The sequence below is a fragment of the Bemisia tabaci genome, chromosome 1 (genome assembly GCF_918797505.1).
Source record: "Bemisia tabaci chromosome 1, PGI_BMITA_v3".
NCBI classification, from domain to species: Eukaryota; Metazoa; Arthropoda; class Insecta; order Hemiptera; family Aleyrodidae; genus Bemisia; species Bemisia tabaci.
Window position 1 is genome coordinate 1,139,296 of NC_092793.1, and position 16,888 is coordinate 1,156,183.

At 38.5% G+C, this 16,888-nt stretch overlaps 1 protein-coding gene across 6 annotated transcripts in view; it reads right to left on the minus strand.

The window, feature by feature from the left end:
- The window catches only part of LOC109039960 (MAM and LDL-receptor class A domain-containing protein 1), a 228,999-nt gene extending 223,199 nt beyond the window's left edge, over positions 1–5,800 (minus strand). For 2 of the 6 annotated variants that reach the window (XM_072298987.1, XM_072298887.1), the window contains exon 1: positions 5,638–5,800. The gene's annotated coding sequence lies outside the window, so the exon portion shown is untranslated. Of the gene's footprint in view, positions 1–5,061; positions 5,377–5,475 lie in introns of all 6 variants that reach the window. The other 4 variants (XM_072298775.1, XM_072298833.1, XM_072298863.1 and 1 more) reach the window with 4 other exon arrangements.
- Positions 5,801–16,888: the final 11,088 nt, after the last annotated feature.

Consider the following 16,888-nt stretch of genomic DNA (forward strand, 5'->3'; position numbering starts at 1 on the left):
TAAAATTTCCAGATAATTTCAACTTTCTTGCAAGAAAATTGCAATTATTTTACAACATCTGACCCCCTCATTGTAAAAAAGTTGCAATTTTTTTTTTGCAAAGAAATTTCAATATTGACGACCTTTAAATTTCAACCCCTAAATTTTCCGGGGAAATTATAATAATTCGAACCCATGCTTACCTAATGTCCTACGACGTTTAGCAGCATAAAATACCGGACGCCCTTGAGTGGGCTTGAACCCGACCCGCGAATGTCATAGCGGAGCACTCTTCCACTGAGCTACAGGGAGCTGATGATGAGCAGGGTTGAAATCACGCCTGTTAAGGCTGTTATCGCATGCATTGCGTCAGTGCGTGGCTCAACATTCATCATAGATTTGATTAACGCCGTTTTTCTCAGGCTTCTTTCTTTTGCCTATTATTTATTTTTTTTCGTGTTATTTATTTTTTTCATATTTTTTTTGTCTGATTTTTTTTTTCGATATCACGTAATAGGTACTCACACTAAATTTACACCGGTGTAAATTACACCACATACTAACTTGAGAACTTAAAAATATTTTCAAAAAATATTTTTAAAATATTTTCAAAACTTTCTTAAGGAATATTTTTAACATGCATGTTTACAGGCAATATTTTTGAATTATTTTAAAAATATTTTTTGTAAACATTTTCAAAATATTCCTTTAAAATGTTTTAAAAATATTTTGAAAATATCTTAATTACAATATTGCCATGAAAATATTTTGATAAAGGTGACAATATTTTCAAAATATGTTGGGCTATATGGGTTAGGTGAGACATTTAAGTCGAAAAAACTTTAAAACAACTAGAGAATTGGATGCCAGGCACATGGCGTGAATTTGTTACAACATGATTGCACCGAAATTGCAGTCTTTATAGTGCCTTGAAAAAGAAGGTTAGGCAACAAGCATAATCTACATTTCTTGCAAACTTATTGCAATAAAATTGCAACTTTTTAAGCGCCTTCAAATGAACGTATAGGCAACAAGCAAAAATTGCAATCAACTCACAATCCATTGCAATGAAATTGCAATCCATGCTACTTGGGTAAGTACGTTGAATTTCTTTGTTAAAATTGGTGAGTGAGTGCTTTAGTCTCCTGACGACAAAATTGCGATCTCAAAATTGGAGAAAAATGATGAGTAGCTGAAAAAATGGAACCAATTGATGCGATTTATCGCATGCCGTTCTGACACAAAATATAGCGTCCATCGAATCACCTTAAACGGGCTCACAATAGTCTAGTAAACGAAGGGATTTATGCGGAACAAATTAGTAACAAGCTGAAATTTTTACCACTGATTATACCCACTGTGGGGCGTATTTTCACAAAAGTCCCCATTCCTAGCCCCCTAGGGATTTTTGCTAGCCCCCCTCAGAGTTGAAAAACCCTCCCTTCCAATTAAACTGCTGTAACTTTAGCTCCTATTATAGTTAGACACCTCAATTTTGTTTTAAATTGTTCGTATTGATACGTACGTTAAAATAAAACCATTGGTCATCAAAATTTATCAAGAGATTGTTAAGAAAATGTTAAAACAAATTCAAAGTTTATGAAATTGAATTATTTTTTTTAAAAATAAATCGGAATAACTCCCTTATCGATTAAAATATGAAATTTATTTTTCTATGAAAATTTTTAGAGGACGCAATTTCCTAACAAATGGTGTATTGGAAGTTAAGGTAGGAGCAAATCGGTGAGGATGAGAGGGGGATGGAAGTCCGGCAGAGCGCGGCTCAGCGCGGCGCAGCGCAGCGTAACACGCAGCACTCACATAGAACCGCCCCAACTCATTGCTTCATGGCGGCATGTTTCTCAAAAAGCCCACACCTAGAATTTTTTTTTTTCAATTCTAAGAGGGCAACATTCTAGTGAACTGCAAATAAATTTTATCTTTCAAAACCATGAATTTTTCAATATGTTTGCCTATAAATAATTACATTATATTTCAATGAAGCTGTTTTCACTTGGACGCGTTTTCGCTTCCTTTCTTTTTTTGAGAGTGAAACATTTTGAAATTTAGTTAGTAGTAAACATGACTGAATAAGAAGAATAAATTAGTATAGAATTAGATTGAGGTGGAAATTTATGGATATCTTTAATTACCTAATAGTTTTACTTATGAAAGAACACGCAGCTCTACGAAAAATTAGAGCAAAAACAAATATTTAATACGAAAGAAAATGCCTACATGAATTAGAAAAATGCCACCTTTTAAGCGATGTACTATATTGCTGATGGCATTCGTTAATTTTCAGATTAAAATTAATTGAGCAGCAAATAAAAGCAACCATCGTAAAAATTAATAGTAACAAAACAATAATGACATAAAATAACAAAAATGGACACATAAAATTAGCCGTTGGCAAGTTCAAGATGATACTTAAAACTATTTCGGGCAAAAACCTATAGATGGTCCTCTTCAAATTCTTCGACGGCTGGTAATATATTTTTACATGTTACGCCACTACAATTACGACACATAGCTGAACAACAGAGCCCTTTTTTAAAACATTTACAGTTTGTGCCGCAATCAGACTTACAGTTAAAGGAGGTCATCTATGTAACATCATCAGGCGCAAAATTGAATGTAGAATGAATAGGTAATAGAAATTTTCTTTCATCACTTCCCTCTTCTTCCCTCCATCCCCACTCTCTCGGGTCGAGAGAACTATTTCCAAGCAAAAATTTGAATTTGATAGTAAACTCTAAAGCTGTGCTGTTTCGCCGCTGATGATGTTGGTGAAAGATTTGCTATCTCAAATTTAGATTTTAAGGACATTTTAGCAACTTTCCTTGAGTACATTATGAAGCGGCACTCATCCGAAATTTGAGTTAAGTTGACTCCTCCATAAAAATGAATTAAATATTTTTCGCCTACTGTGTGCCTATTATTTCCTTATCAACATTCGACTCATTAAAAATTAGAACATCTTTTTGTATAGAAGAATCATTAACTAGATGGCTTGTTACATCACTGACTTCAAAAATCATTTAAAAATATAAAAACGCAAATTCAGCCAAATTTAAACCCTGGACGCTAATGTCTAAACGTTCTTTTCGACATACTCAGAATAAGTTTCAAAGGATTTAAAAGTACGAAATTTAAATGATTCATTAAGAAAAATTTGCTCTCTCCCATAAGAAAATCATTGTTTCCGACATTTCTGGTTTTCGCGGCAGTAATGCTGACGTCATGCGCAGAAGATTCTCATTTGGTTTCGGGAATGACTGACCTATATGGATGAATCTTGCATGCCATACCCTACTGGCGCAATTCCGTCAGAATAATAACTCTTCTCACGAAAGTGCAAGAAAAAGTAAGGTAGGTAACTATGCTTCAGTTGTCAACATGACTTACCCATTAATGAGAAAGATCAAAAGTTATTTTTTTATCCTGGGGTAATGAAAAAAGACATAAATATGACCAATCGCAATGAAAAAATTTTAAATCGAGGCAATATGAGAACACTTCGCCGTTTTTACCTCATTTTTTTCTCACTTATGATCAATTTTGTCTGATCATTTAATTTTCATGGTCATCGGTATTTGTCTTTTAAGTCAGTTTTTTTCCATCACTTTAATTAAGTAAGAAATTTTCCCTCAGATTATGCATACATTTTTTTGTTTTTTCAGTTACTTAATTTGGTGCCATCTGGTTAATCATCTAGCGGTCATCGTCACCATTCGGCAAACTCAAAATATTGTTTTCAATATGTATTAAATACCTACATGAATGAATCTCCATAGGATTAATGGATAACAGATCACTATCATAGTCTATAATAAATTGTTTTAATACAGTCGAATTTCGAGTAGCCGCTGATCTCTGCCGAGATAGCGAAGAGAGCAGTAAAGTGCATTTTTTCTAAATCGAGTTTTCTTCAAAATTCGTCTAATCTCTTTCAGATGAAATCACTGAAATAGCTAAAACAGCAAATTTCGTCTTAATTGTATAGAAACGATACATATCGACGGTGAAACTACCAAACCACGTATCTCGTTTGCGGTGTTTAAAAATCTACGCTCACATTTTATTTTTTTGAAGTAGACCAAATCAATATCATTCCTTGAAATTTTCACGGAATTTTCTCCGCACAAAGAGGAAAAATCACAGAAATTTTCAAGACTGGATGTTAAGTAGTTTTTCATTTAAAAAATAAAGTATGACAGGAAGTCTGCGACGTCGCAAACCGAGATACGTGGTTTGGTAGTTTCACCGTCGATATGAGAAAGCCGTAAGTAAACGTAGTTTCAGGCAAGACAGCAGTAAGGGACAATATTCCTCCAGAGAGCCAATGAAAACAGTGCTTTTAAGTAAAGTGCCACCCTCTCTCTGCCAACTTCTAACCTGAAAATGCGTTTGCTGTGTGTCCAAAACGCAACCACGAAAGCATGCGAAAGATAGGTAGCACTTGCGGCTGCCTTGCCTAACAATAACCTGACATGAAAATGAAAAATATACCCTTTTTATGTCTTTGAAATAAAATCAGTCGATTTTTCATCATCTGAACAATTTCTAGGAGTCTTTCGGACAATTGGATTGCATTTTGCAAAAAGGAACCACTAGCATTTCGATGATGCTAAGATTGTGCAACTTCATCCTTTGCAATACAATTGCGGAAATTGTGAAAAACTATGAAATTTAGATGGTAATTTTTGTCTTAAATTTACAGTTTTAGCTAGTAAAATAGAAACTATTAAGGGATAATCGGGTTTTTCCTCCAAGACAAAAGAAATTGCACAATCTTAGCAACATTGCAACGCTAGTGGTTCCTTTTTGCAAAATGCAATCCAATTAGTGGTAATTTGACAAAGAACGGAGGCTTTTTATCAATAAAATTTTCCGGTCAGAAGCTTCTGAGCTCGTTTTTTCAAAACTTCATTTTTGCACTTACTACTGCTCTCTTCGCTATCACGGCAGATCTGTGATGAAGCCCGGCTCCAGATATTAAAAACACCGAATACTTGAGAATCCACGAAATACATTCGAAATAATGAAAAAAAAAATCTGTGAAAACTGCTTTTGGGTTACCTAAAAAAGTCCTTTGAATGACCTTTTGATGTCCGCCGGATAATTAGAATGCCGTATAACCGAGCGATGTGGGATTGTCAGTTCGACTGGGCACACTTCTTAATCTTTTTTGAATTCATACCAACTATAATTTAAAAACTTGTAACCGCTTTTAATTTTACTTTTTAATTTTTTTTTTTCATTGAATGGGTTCCCATTTCAATTGTAGTTCATCATGATTTCTTTGAGCCTTTCTTCCAATTCATTAAGCGCTTGCGGGCTGATTATTGCAATATTGATAGAAATAACGATAGACAAAGGGAAAATGGAGCGATCCTATTGGTTGAAACGGGAGGTTGTAATGGACCAAGAGGGAAAATTCTGAACTAACAAAAGGGTCTCTCGCTGGTTGCCGTTTGTTAGTCTATTACTTACTTCCTTTGTTCGATGCAGCCACCTGCTGCCACCGATAGGATAAGTATAACTCCGTATTCCCTTTGCCTTCTTTGCCTATCGCTTTGTGTGTCATTTCCAACAAATTAGCCCGCAGAAATAGTTTCATTTCGAGCGATCCCAGCACGTCCCCGATGCACTTACACTATTTGTCGTCCGTGGGTCTCGATTGACCCCATCCAGTGACTACTTTTTACCGAACATTTTGGAACACTGCTTCGGATAACTCGCGGAACATACAATACGTCTGACTCGAAAACGCGAAGCAAAGAACCGATCGGAGCAGGAACTGGCGACGCGGACTGATCGCGGCAAGCGCCAGCGCCTCGTCGCGAGCGCGGATTCCCTTTGTTGACGCCGAGCCACCATGGAAACTGCCCGCGCGGGTTCAACGGCCCCTGCCGGCGTCGCGGGATTCCCGAACCTCCTTATAGCCACCAATAACCCTCCAAAGGCACCCCTATCATCTCTCCAGACACGTCCGAGTGGGCTGCGGGATCGGGGTGGAAAAGTAGGGGCTGCGTGTTACTGAAGAAAACATGTTGCAGAAAAACATCGCTTTCAAGGACGAATCGTGAGTCGCCGTTGATACGACGCACCAAGTTTTCAGCTCAACGGGCTCATTAGATATCTATTGAATTTTATGAAGAAAGCGATAGGCAAAGCGAAGACAAATTGAAAATGGAGCGTTGTCATCTTTTAAAACATGTAGTTCTTAACTTTTACGGGTGTAGGTACTAAGTAAGTACCTACACCGTAAAAACAAAAGTATCCGACATTCAGTGTTAACACGGCAATGAGTAGAATTTTGCGGTCTTCATAAAAGGTCCCGTGCCGTTTTCCTCTAAGATTGGAGGGCATAAAGGAAAATGAGGAAAAAGATCGCTGATCGTAAGAATTTTAGCCGCGGCTTTTTATAAACCCATATATTTTTGGCCACAAGGATTTTTTTGTTTTGTAATTTTTTTGTAATGAACCGATGTTGTTTATAGGTAGGTTCTTTTTAATATCAATAAACGACATTTTGATCATTTAAAATTACTCAAAGGTCACTAACCAATTCATTATAAATTAACCGCACTACTGGGTGGAAACCTTCAGAGAATGTTGATCGTTGTTTCGGAGAATACCATCGGTGAGCCTTAATTATCAGATTTCGATAAACGAGCAAATTCCCGAAATAATTATCATCATATGTGATCGGGAGTCGTCAGTCTTAAAATCATTGATTTGCTTAACTTTAAAATGAAAAGTGGGTAGAAATGTTTCCTGTGGCAGGTACTGATGAGTGGTGGCACCCCATTCTGATGAAAATTGGACGAGCCGTCTAATTTTGATCAAAGAGGACTGCTGTTGCATGGTGACCATCAGTCATCAAGTGGTTTACTTTGCTCAGTGGCGTGTAGAATACCTTTATACACAGAGTAGGTATGGCCATTCGTATCTTACCACAACTTGTTCGTATCGACTACAGGAAAACTGTGCCACTTTTTGATTGGTCAACGAGTTTTTAGGCTTCGTGAGGCTCTTACGGCCGTAAATAAACAAAGAAGATGGCGGCTCACCGTAAAATCGATAAGGAGCTAACATTTGACAAACATTTCAATTATAAAGCAGTAACAATTTAAACTAGCATGCATATCTCCGAATAACAGATGAAAAACATATCTATGAAAACACGGTTTAATCGCCTTTCGCCTGTGTCACAAGACGATGTAAGGTGTGCACATGCATAACCTCAAACTTGCTTGCTGGTAACAGCCATCTTGTTTGTTTATTTACGGCCATGTGAACACCGTGTCAGCTTATTTTCACGCGACCAATGAAAAACCGGCACAGAAATGACCATACTCTGTCTATAAAGGTACTCTAGTGGCGTGCAGTGGGTTTAGTGACAGGGCAAGTCTACCGTACGCAATCCGGGAGGGGAGGGGGTGTCTAACGTGGCCCCCTTCCCCTCCTCAGTGAGTCTCCCTGGAAAATTGTTATTTACATCCTCGTGAACCTCAATTTACTCTATTTATCGGATGGAATCTAATGGAACATCTTTAAAAGAAAATGGTTTTATTTCATTCTCTCTTAGTAATGATTTTTATTTGCCACTTATTTGCCGTATTTTTGGTCTTTACTCCTCGGCGTTTAGAATTTTTTGAGTTATTTAAGTTTCTCGAAAAAACATCTTTCTGCGTTTCAAATGCAGGATGTTCGAAAAGTCCCCTCCCCCCTCTAACTTTTGACCTAATTAAGGCAGAGATTTGAAACTTGGAGGGTGTTCCTAGATCAAAGGGAGCTACTTTTTGACCCCCCTTGGGGAGGGGTTACGGACCCTAACTTTTTTTTTCAAACGGGAAGACCCCCTTTGTGATACCTTGTTCGAAAGAGCATAAAAAAAGAAAATTTTTGGCGCAAACCCGAAGTCATTATCTCAAACCGTTTCAAAATGGCGGCCGGTCAAAGTTCAAAATGGCCGAAAATTGGCACCTCTGCTATTTGCACATGGATCTGCTTGAAACTCGCTTTCAGCAGGTATTTTGGCACGAGAAAAACGAATTTGACGTTAGATTTTTAAAAAAAAAAACCTAATTTTTCAAAATGGCCGCCGGTTTAGGCTCAAAGTGGCCGAAAATTTGACAAACTCGATTTCTTGCCAATGGATTCACCTGAAATTCGGTATCTGGAGGTATTTTGACCCGAGAAGAACGAATTTGACGTTAGATTTTTAAACAAACCCTAATTTTTCAAAATGGCCAAAAAGTTCAAAACGGTCAACAATTGGCATGCAACCTCCACTTTTTGCCGATGGATTCGCCTGAAACTCAGCTTATCGTTTTCCTCCTACCCAGATACCCCCGAACACCGAGTTTCAGGCGAATCCATCGGCAAAAAGTCGAGGTTGCCAATTGTTGACCGATTTGAACTTTAATCGACGGCCATTTTGAAAAATTAGGGTTCGTTTAAAAATCTAACGTCAAATTCGTTCTTCTCAGGTCAAAATACCCCCAGCTACCGAATTTCAGGTGAATCCATTGGCAAGAAATCGAGTTTGTCAAATTTTCGGCCATTTTGAGCCTAAACCGGCGGCTATTTTGAAAAATTAGGTTTTTTTTAAAAAATCTAACGTCAAATTCGTTATTCTCGTGCCAAAATACCCGCTGATACCGAGTTTCAAGCAAATCAATGCGCAAATAGCAGAGGTGCCAATTTTCGGTCATTTTGAACTTTGACCGGCCGCCATTTTGAAACGGTTTGAGATAATGACTTCGGGTTTGCGCCAAAAATTTTCTTTTTTTATGCTCTTTCGAACGAGGTATCACAAAGGGGGTCTACCCATTTGAAAAAAAAAGTTAGGGTCCGTAACCCCCCCAAGGGGGAGCCCCCAAAATTTTGGGGGGGTCAAAAAGTAGCTCCCTTTGATCTAGGAACACCCTCCAAGTTTCAAATCTCTACCTCAATTAGGTCAAAAGTTAGAGGGGGGGAGGGGACTTTTCGAACACCCTGTATGCTTGAGATTCGTTTTATTCATCACCAATTGGATCCAAGTGAGCGACATATTATAAAGATGGAAGGCACCTGCTCCGGAGGGGGCAATCGCAACCGCGACGGGAAGAGGGAACAAGCAGTAACTCCAGCGCACTGCCGCTGGAGAGCGGCTCTGGGCCGCTCATATCCAAGACATATACAGGGTTATCCAAAAGTCACTGACCACCCCTGTAACTTTTTTCCAAATTGAGATAGAAGTTTGAAACTTTGGGAATGTTCCTCGGTCTAAAGTAGCAACTTTTTGGTCCCCCCAAAATTTTGAAGGGCGGCCCCCCTTAAGGGGAGCGGGGGCTAACTTTTTTTTTTCAAATGGCAACCCCCCCTTTGTGATACCTCATCCGAAAGATAACGAAAAAAGAAAATTTTGGGCGCAACCCGCAGGTCAAAATGTTCATTTTTGACAAAATGGCGGCCGGTCAAAGTTCAAAATGGCGGAAATTTGGCATCTCCGTTGTTTATTGACAGATTGGTGTGAGACTCGGAATCCTGGGGTTTTTCGAGACGAGAAAAACGATTCTGGCATTGGTTTTCCAGAAAAGTCAGTCCTTTTCAAAATGGCGGCGGTCAAAATGGCGGCCTCGAGCGGGAAGTGGATATTTAGGCTGCATATCGTTGGATTTGCATGAAACTTGATATCTGGGAGTATTTCGGCACGAGAAGAACGAATCTTTCATTGGATATCTGAAATTTTGACAAATTCCAAAATGGCGGCGGAAAAATGGCGGGAAATCAGTTTTACGGCTGTTTACCGATGGATTTGAATGAAATTATTTGATATTTCAAGAATCTAATGAAAGATTCCTTTTTGTCCAGTCAAAAACCGCCAGGAAATCGAATTTCATGCAAATCCATCGGTAAACAGCCGTAAAACTGATTTCCCGCCATTTTTCCGCCGCCATTTTGGAATTTGTCAAAATTTCAGATATCCAATGAAAGATTCGTTCTTCTCGTGCCGAAATATCCCCAGATATCAAGTTTCATGCAAATCCAACGATATGCAGCCTAAATATCCACTTCCCGCTCGAGGCCGCCATTTTGACCGCCGCCATTTTGAAAAGGACTGACTTTTCTGGAAAACCAATGCCAGAATCGTTTTTCTCATCTCGAAAAACCCCAGGATTCCGAGTCTCACACCAATCCGTCAATAAACAACGGAGATGCCAAATTTCCGCCATTTTGAACTTTGACCGGCCGCCATTTTGTCAAAAATGAATATTTTGACCTGCGGTTAACGCCAAAAATTTTCTTTTTATATTATCTTTCGAATGAGGTATCACAAAGGGGGGGTTGCCATTTCAAAAAAAAAAGTTAGCCCCCGCCCCCCTTAAGGGGGGCCGCCCCCCAAAATTTTGGGGGGACCAAAAAGTTGCTACTTTAGACCGAGGAACATTCCCAAAGTTTCAAACTTCTATCTCAATTTGGAAAAAAGGTACAGGGGTGGTCAGTGACTTTTGGATAACCCTGTATAAACTACTAGCCGTGTTCAGCTCGCTGTGCGAGCTATCACGCCTAGCCGGGGAGTGCCCCTGGACCCCTAGTAAGAACGAATTTACTTTTTTTAACGAAGTATGGTGAATAGTGGCGAATATGTTATCTTTGTCTTCATCCACGATCAGCAGACTTAGCATTTTAAGCCACGGCCGCCATCTTGGATTTTGAAAGTTTGAAAATCTGACCAAAAATTCGAATTTCCCGTTGAATAATACCTCCGGATACCGAGTTTCACGAAAATCGATCAAACAAGAGCCGACTTAGCATTTTAGGCCACGGCCGCCATCTTGGATTTTGAAATTTTGAAAATCTGACCAAAAATTCGAAATTCCCGTTGAAAAATACCTCTGGATACCGTGTTTCACGAAAATCAAGTGAACAGGACCCGACTGAGCATTTTAGGCAGTAATACACAACAACGCCGCTAGGGACGAATCCGTCCATGAAGTAGTACGACTAGGAGGCTCCAACCACGGCATTCTTCCAAAAAAGCGCGGAAACTTGTCGTTTAGAAAATTCAGATTTTAAACGTTAAGTACATTTTTTCAATACGAGATTAAAGCACAGACCAGTTTTGAATTATCGACAGTATCACCATGATTCCAAAAATACACTACAAACATATCATTCGCTCATAAGAAAAAACAATGAATTAAAATAAAATCATGGCAAGGTCCACAGCCGAAAATGGCGACGATTCCCATCTACCAACGCGCGCTCTAACCAATGGTAGATGTACCATTGGTAACGTACACGGCAGAGACCGACCGGAATAGCAGCTCTAGGTGCTAGCACCAGAGCCGCTAACAAGACAGCGCATCGGAGGCCACAGTGGGTTTTAACTAAATCTAATTAAGAAAATGAAAGTCCCCATATCTGAGAGCGGAAAAGTACAGCGAAACACCTCAGGAAAACATCCCCGCTGAAAAGAAAATCATTCGCTGGGCCGTTTTTTTTGGCCCCCCAAGCCAAAATGGCGGCCGATATGCGCCGCCGCGGGGTGCAAATGTTACAACTCCCTCACAATGTCAAGTGACACATCGATTTCTATGTAATTTTGGTCGTAGAATCCGAATATGAGGTCAGAAATCCCTCACAACTATAAGGGATCATGCAAATTCAAGATGGCGGCCAAAAATAGGCTCCGGAGTAAAAATTCTCAATTCCAGCTTTTGGTGACGAGTGAGAAGTCAATTTTTATGTTTTTTGGGTCATAAGATCCAAATTTGAGGTCAAAAATTCCCTTCTGGCCGACAGGGATCCCTCAAATCCAAAATGGCTTCCATTTTGGGGCTTACATATTATTTCCGAAAGACGCGTACAGTCGAGTGAGGTGTCTTCTTACATGTTTTTTGGACCACATGATCAGAAACTGGGATCCAAACTGTGTCCCTGTGGGCCAGAAGATAAGATTTGTCCCTTAGTACGTACCTTGGAACGTACCGCTCTCCCCGCCCGCCTTGATTCCGCCGCCGATGAGCAGTGGCTCTCCGGCTCCGCTCAGCCCATCGCAAGCGATTCTCCAGAGCATAAGTTGGTCCGTGTTCAGGCCGCGGAGCGCGCTGCGTCATCTTCCCGTCCGCTCTGCCGCTTTCCTACTTTCGTGGCTAGATACGTATTTCTGCCTCTCTCTCTTTATGTTCTTAATGCAATTTACTTACTGATACACACTCAAAAAAAAGGAAATGTCGAAGTAGCATTAACCGCCATGTTGAAATGACATCACAGAAATTATGTTGATATAGGCTGCATTCCCCGTAACCCAACATGGTTTGACTTAATTCTACATTTGCCGTCATGTTGAACCAACATGACCGAGAATGCTTCTACCTGTCATGTTGAATCAACATGACGGTGATATTCGAGTAACATTACGCATGTTAATTCAACGAAATTCATGTACATTTAGCATTATGTCAGACTGAAACTGTATTACACATGTTGTTTTACCATTCCTTTGGTTGAAAGAACATTAACACTTTGTTGAATTAGCATATGCAGTGTTATGTTACCATTTGCTTTCATATTGTTTCAGGAGTACCGTGGTGCTCTTGAAACATCATCTACGTACTGAAAAGGGGATGGCGTGTTCTCCTCCTCTCCCTCCTCCTCATCTCCCTCCTCCTCTCTCATCCTCCCTCCCCCCTCCCTCCCCCCCTCTCGCTCCCTCCCCCTCCCACCTCCCACCTCCCCTCCCCTCTCCCATCCCCATCCCCATCCCTCGTATTTTGCTCCTTGGGAGGCGCGGTTATAAGCTTTACGTATGTTAATCCCCTCCTCCTCCCCTCCTGACTTCTCGGGAGATTTCAAGAAGTCATGGACCGATTCCATATGAGAATTTGAAAGTTTGCGGTCGCTGCTGGCTGTTGACCGTATGCCCAATCATTCATTGAGAGGGGATATTGAATTTCCATCGATGAGATTTTGAGCGTTCTGGAGCCACAGTCAAATATATACAGCACCGAACAGTTAACATAAGACATGTTGCAGAAGCTTCATGATTTCGTTTCATAAGCTAGACATCTAAGCCACCTGACTCGATAGTCTTGACACAAAGACAAGATTGTCTACTCACTGCGAGTAACGTTCAAATTAAAAAATAGCGTAGGTACCTATTTTTTATTCAGAGAATTGGTACTATTACTCTTTTCAAACCATTCGTTGGTACATTCTGAAAAAGTCTCTTAAGAAATACGTCCCAAAGTATTTACTTAAAAAAATTTCTGGATACCCAATTGATAAGGTAAAAACACAATTGAGACACTTTCGGAAACAAAATAAATCGACTCGAATAACGCTATTAACGCTCACCATGACAAAAAAATGGTAATATGGTAATAATACTTACACATGAAACAAAAAGAATTACTTTTAAGTTGATGATAGTTTATTATTCTTTTTTCAAAAACATTTTCGCTCGTGTGGTTAAGGCTCTTAAAATCCTACGTTTCTAAATACCTATTTGATTATATTTTTTATTTTCAATGTTTGATTTATTTATATTATTAATTATTATCATGATATAAAATAAGAATAAAAATGACAATCGTAAACACTGAAGAAAGTAAACATCGTTGTTGGAGGAGAAAAAAATAGTTCGTGATAAATTGTTGATTTTTATATGGTGCATAATGTAAATTCTTTTTCGTAAATAGTGAATGGAAAAAAAGAAAAACCTAACAATCTGATGCGGTATGCATTTCACACAACTTAGACGGCAAAAAAATGAAAAAGTAATTCAGTGGGATATCGAAACACTTAAAATTCGTCAACCGGAACCACATGCCCGGGTGGCTCGGTTGGTAGAACACTTCGCTTGTAATAGGTAGGTCCCGCGTTCAAATCCCAAAAAAGTCGGAAAAATTTGATAGGTCGCATGGGATGATTCTGGGTTGAGAGTAATATCGGACGTATAACTACATTAAAGAACGATACAATTTTCATAAAAATAACGTAATTTATTTTAATTTGTAGCATTTGACGTACTCGTATATCAACATGATTGTCATGTTAAATCAACATGACAGCATGTTGAGTCAACGTGACGACTTCGTATGGCAACATGATAAGTCATGTTGATTTAACATGACGGCTATCATGTTTCTTCTACATTTTTGATTATGTTCCCGTAACATGCTGTAAGCTTGTACCCGTTTTTAAGACGCCCGTCATGCTGAATCAAGCTTGCTCAAGCTTAAAGTAACATTTTTTTTTTTGAGTGCATTTTATCAATATTACTTGCTAAAATTTAAAACATATAATGGGTATAATTTTCCTTTTCCTTCTGGAATCTTTTGCTCATCTGAACCGCGCGCCACTGAATTGGTTCCGGATTTAATCGTGTATCCAGACCTATCGTCGGCACGACGAATATTCAGGTTCACCGCTCAATAATGCAGCAATGACTCCCAAATTAAGCCAATATTAAGGTTCACACGAACCGCAGATGTACTTACGCCTTATGTAGGTAATGTAGGTAAACAAAGAGAGCTTGCGTAGGCAAAAAGAAGGACAGGGAGCCCTACAGTGGTTCTCGGGGTCGGGACGGAAAAAAGTACTTGTGGTGATGTAACAATGTACACCATATATACACCATACTATACATATATATGAATGAGATCCTCTGTACGTGATGGGGGAGGAAATAATTGCATGATTATTCCAAAAATAATCTGAAATTGCGGTTTTTCGAAGGTTCGCAGGATATCCTGAGGAAATGAGTCAAGACATGCATTCGAAGGATATTCGAAATTGTAAGGTATTTCTTCGAGGACTTCTAGTGCTAGCTAGGATATGCTTCTTGGGGAGTTTCTACTGGATACTTTTCTTTGTTGTATGTACGAGTATCCTTTGTTTTTCAAATCAATTCAATGATATGAACTTTTAAGACTGGTGTTAGTGATGTATAATTAATAACTTTCAAAAGTTTGCAGCTGCGTCTGAGCAAATCCCCCGTACGTGCTTACGCAGTGCAGTTTGATTTAGGGATTAAAGGAGACAGCATCTTAATAAGAATGACACGCCACTTCGTATTAATAAACCAAATTTTCGCAAAGCCATGTACTTAAGTATATGCGGATCCAAACACCTCGTAGGGGAGGCGCAGCTTTTTACTTACCTTGCTAAAAATGACCATGTTGGTAACATGTTGAGACCATGTTGTTACCATAACAAGGTCTAAAACGCCCATGTTGGTATCATGATGATGTCAACATGGTATCAACGTGATATCAACTTGGGGTAAGAGGCCATCATGATACCAACATGTTAGCAATATGGCAAGTCCCAATATGATATAAACATGATTTTTTAAGAAAAAAAAATGTTGTTAACAACACTGCACAAATATGGTAACATGATGATACCAATTTGGACTTTCTTACCATCATGATTAAGAGTTAATGTAAAGTTTGGTATCTGTACTGGTCCCATCATGGGAACATACTGATATCATTGCACTGGAAAAAAAAAGTTCAGTGATTTTTACCGAACCCTTCGGTATACGGTTGTTCGGTGGCACAAACCTAAGTATTGGGTTTTTTTAACCAAACGGCATTACGGCGTTTGGAACACACGACCGACCGAGTTCGGTAAGGTTTTACCGAACTTTTAAGGTCACGGAAACCGATTATTCGGTTATTCGCACCGAACTTTCAGCATATATTCGGAGAGAGTCGAAAACGTTCGGTTGGCGTCTTATTATTGTATGTGTTGATCTATAGATATGTTCAAATACGATTTTCCTTTGTGTCCTTATTAATTTTCTGAAATCCATGTTGATATTTTTTCTGTGAGTAAATTTTTCCTTAGACTTTTTTTTATCAATTTTACTTTCAAAACTCATTTGTGTATTGAATAAAATTTCATTTATATCTTCGGCTTTAAGTCAAAAGAACGTTGCTCAATTAAGATGGGACCAGGAAGTAATTATACAAAGTATTAAATAATATTACGAATTTATATTATTAATATGATAAATCATAATGTAATAAATATAATATATAATGCAATAAATTATAATATATTTTAATAAATTATTAATAATATTATTCATTTTCATTGATTTATAATATTTATTTATCTTATTTCGTTTTTAATATTTTCATTTTTAATAACTATTTATCCGTCCATATTTTATTTTATTTTTTTCATGTGTTGTTCGTACTCCTCTCTTTCATAAACTTGATCTACTTTATATTATTTTCGTATCCTTCATTGTGATACTGAATGATGTACAGAATTGCAAGAGTATCATTGCTTCTAATCATTGAGCCAGATCTGAGGACGTTTATTAGTGCTAAATTAGCCACCTCTCTAACGCGAGCGTCCGTGGCGGAGTGGCAGCGACACTTGGGCGATCACCGAAGTTCAGCAACGTTGGGCGTAGTTAGTACTTCGATGGGTGACCGCTTGGGAACTCGGGCGCAGCGTGGCTTAAATCTAGCGAACATTGTTTGTCCGGTTCTCTCAGCGTCACTTTTCTGAAGACCGCGATGAAAATTAAGCCTGCCCTAGTAGCAGAACCATAGAAGAAAAAGATAAATATTATGTACGAAAGTTAATTTTTTTTATATAATGCATGCGTACAAAAGTGTTAAAAGTGAACATTTTTGTGTAACCATTTTATAAAAAAATGTCATAATTTCGTGAGCTTTTCGCAAACATACTAAAAATTCTTCTAATTCGCGAAAAGCTCACGAAATGATGACCTATTTTTTGTATAATAGTTATACATAAAAATGTTCACTTTTAACACTTTCGTATGCATGCGTTATATAAAAAAATAAAACATTTATGTATAAAAAAAGGACCTTATCTAGCTTTTATCATTTTTCATATATTACGGTCAGGTCTGAACTTTGAT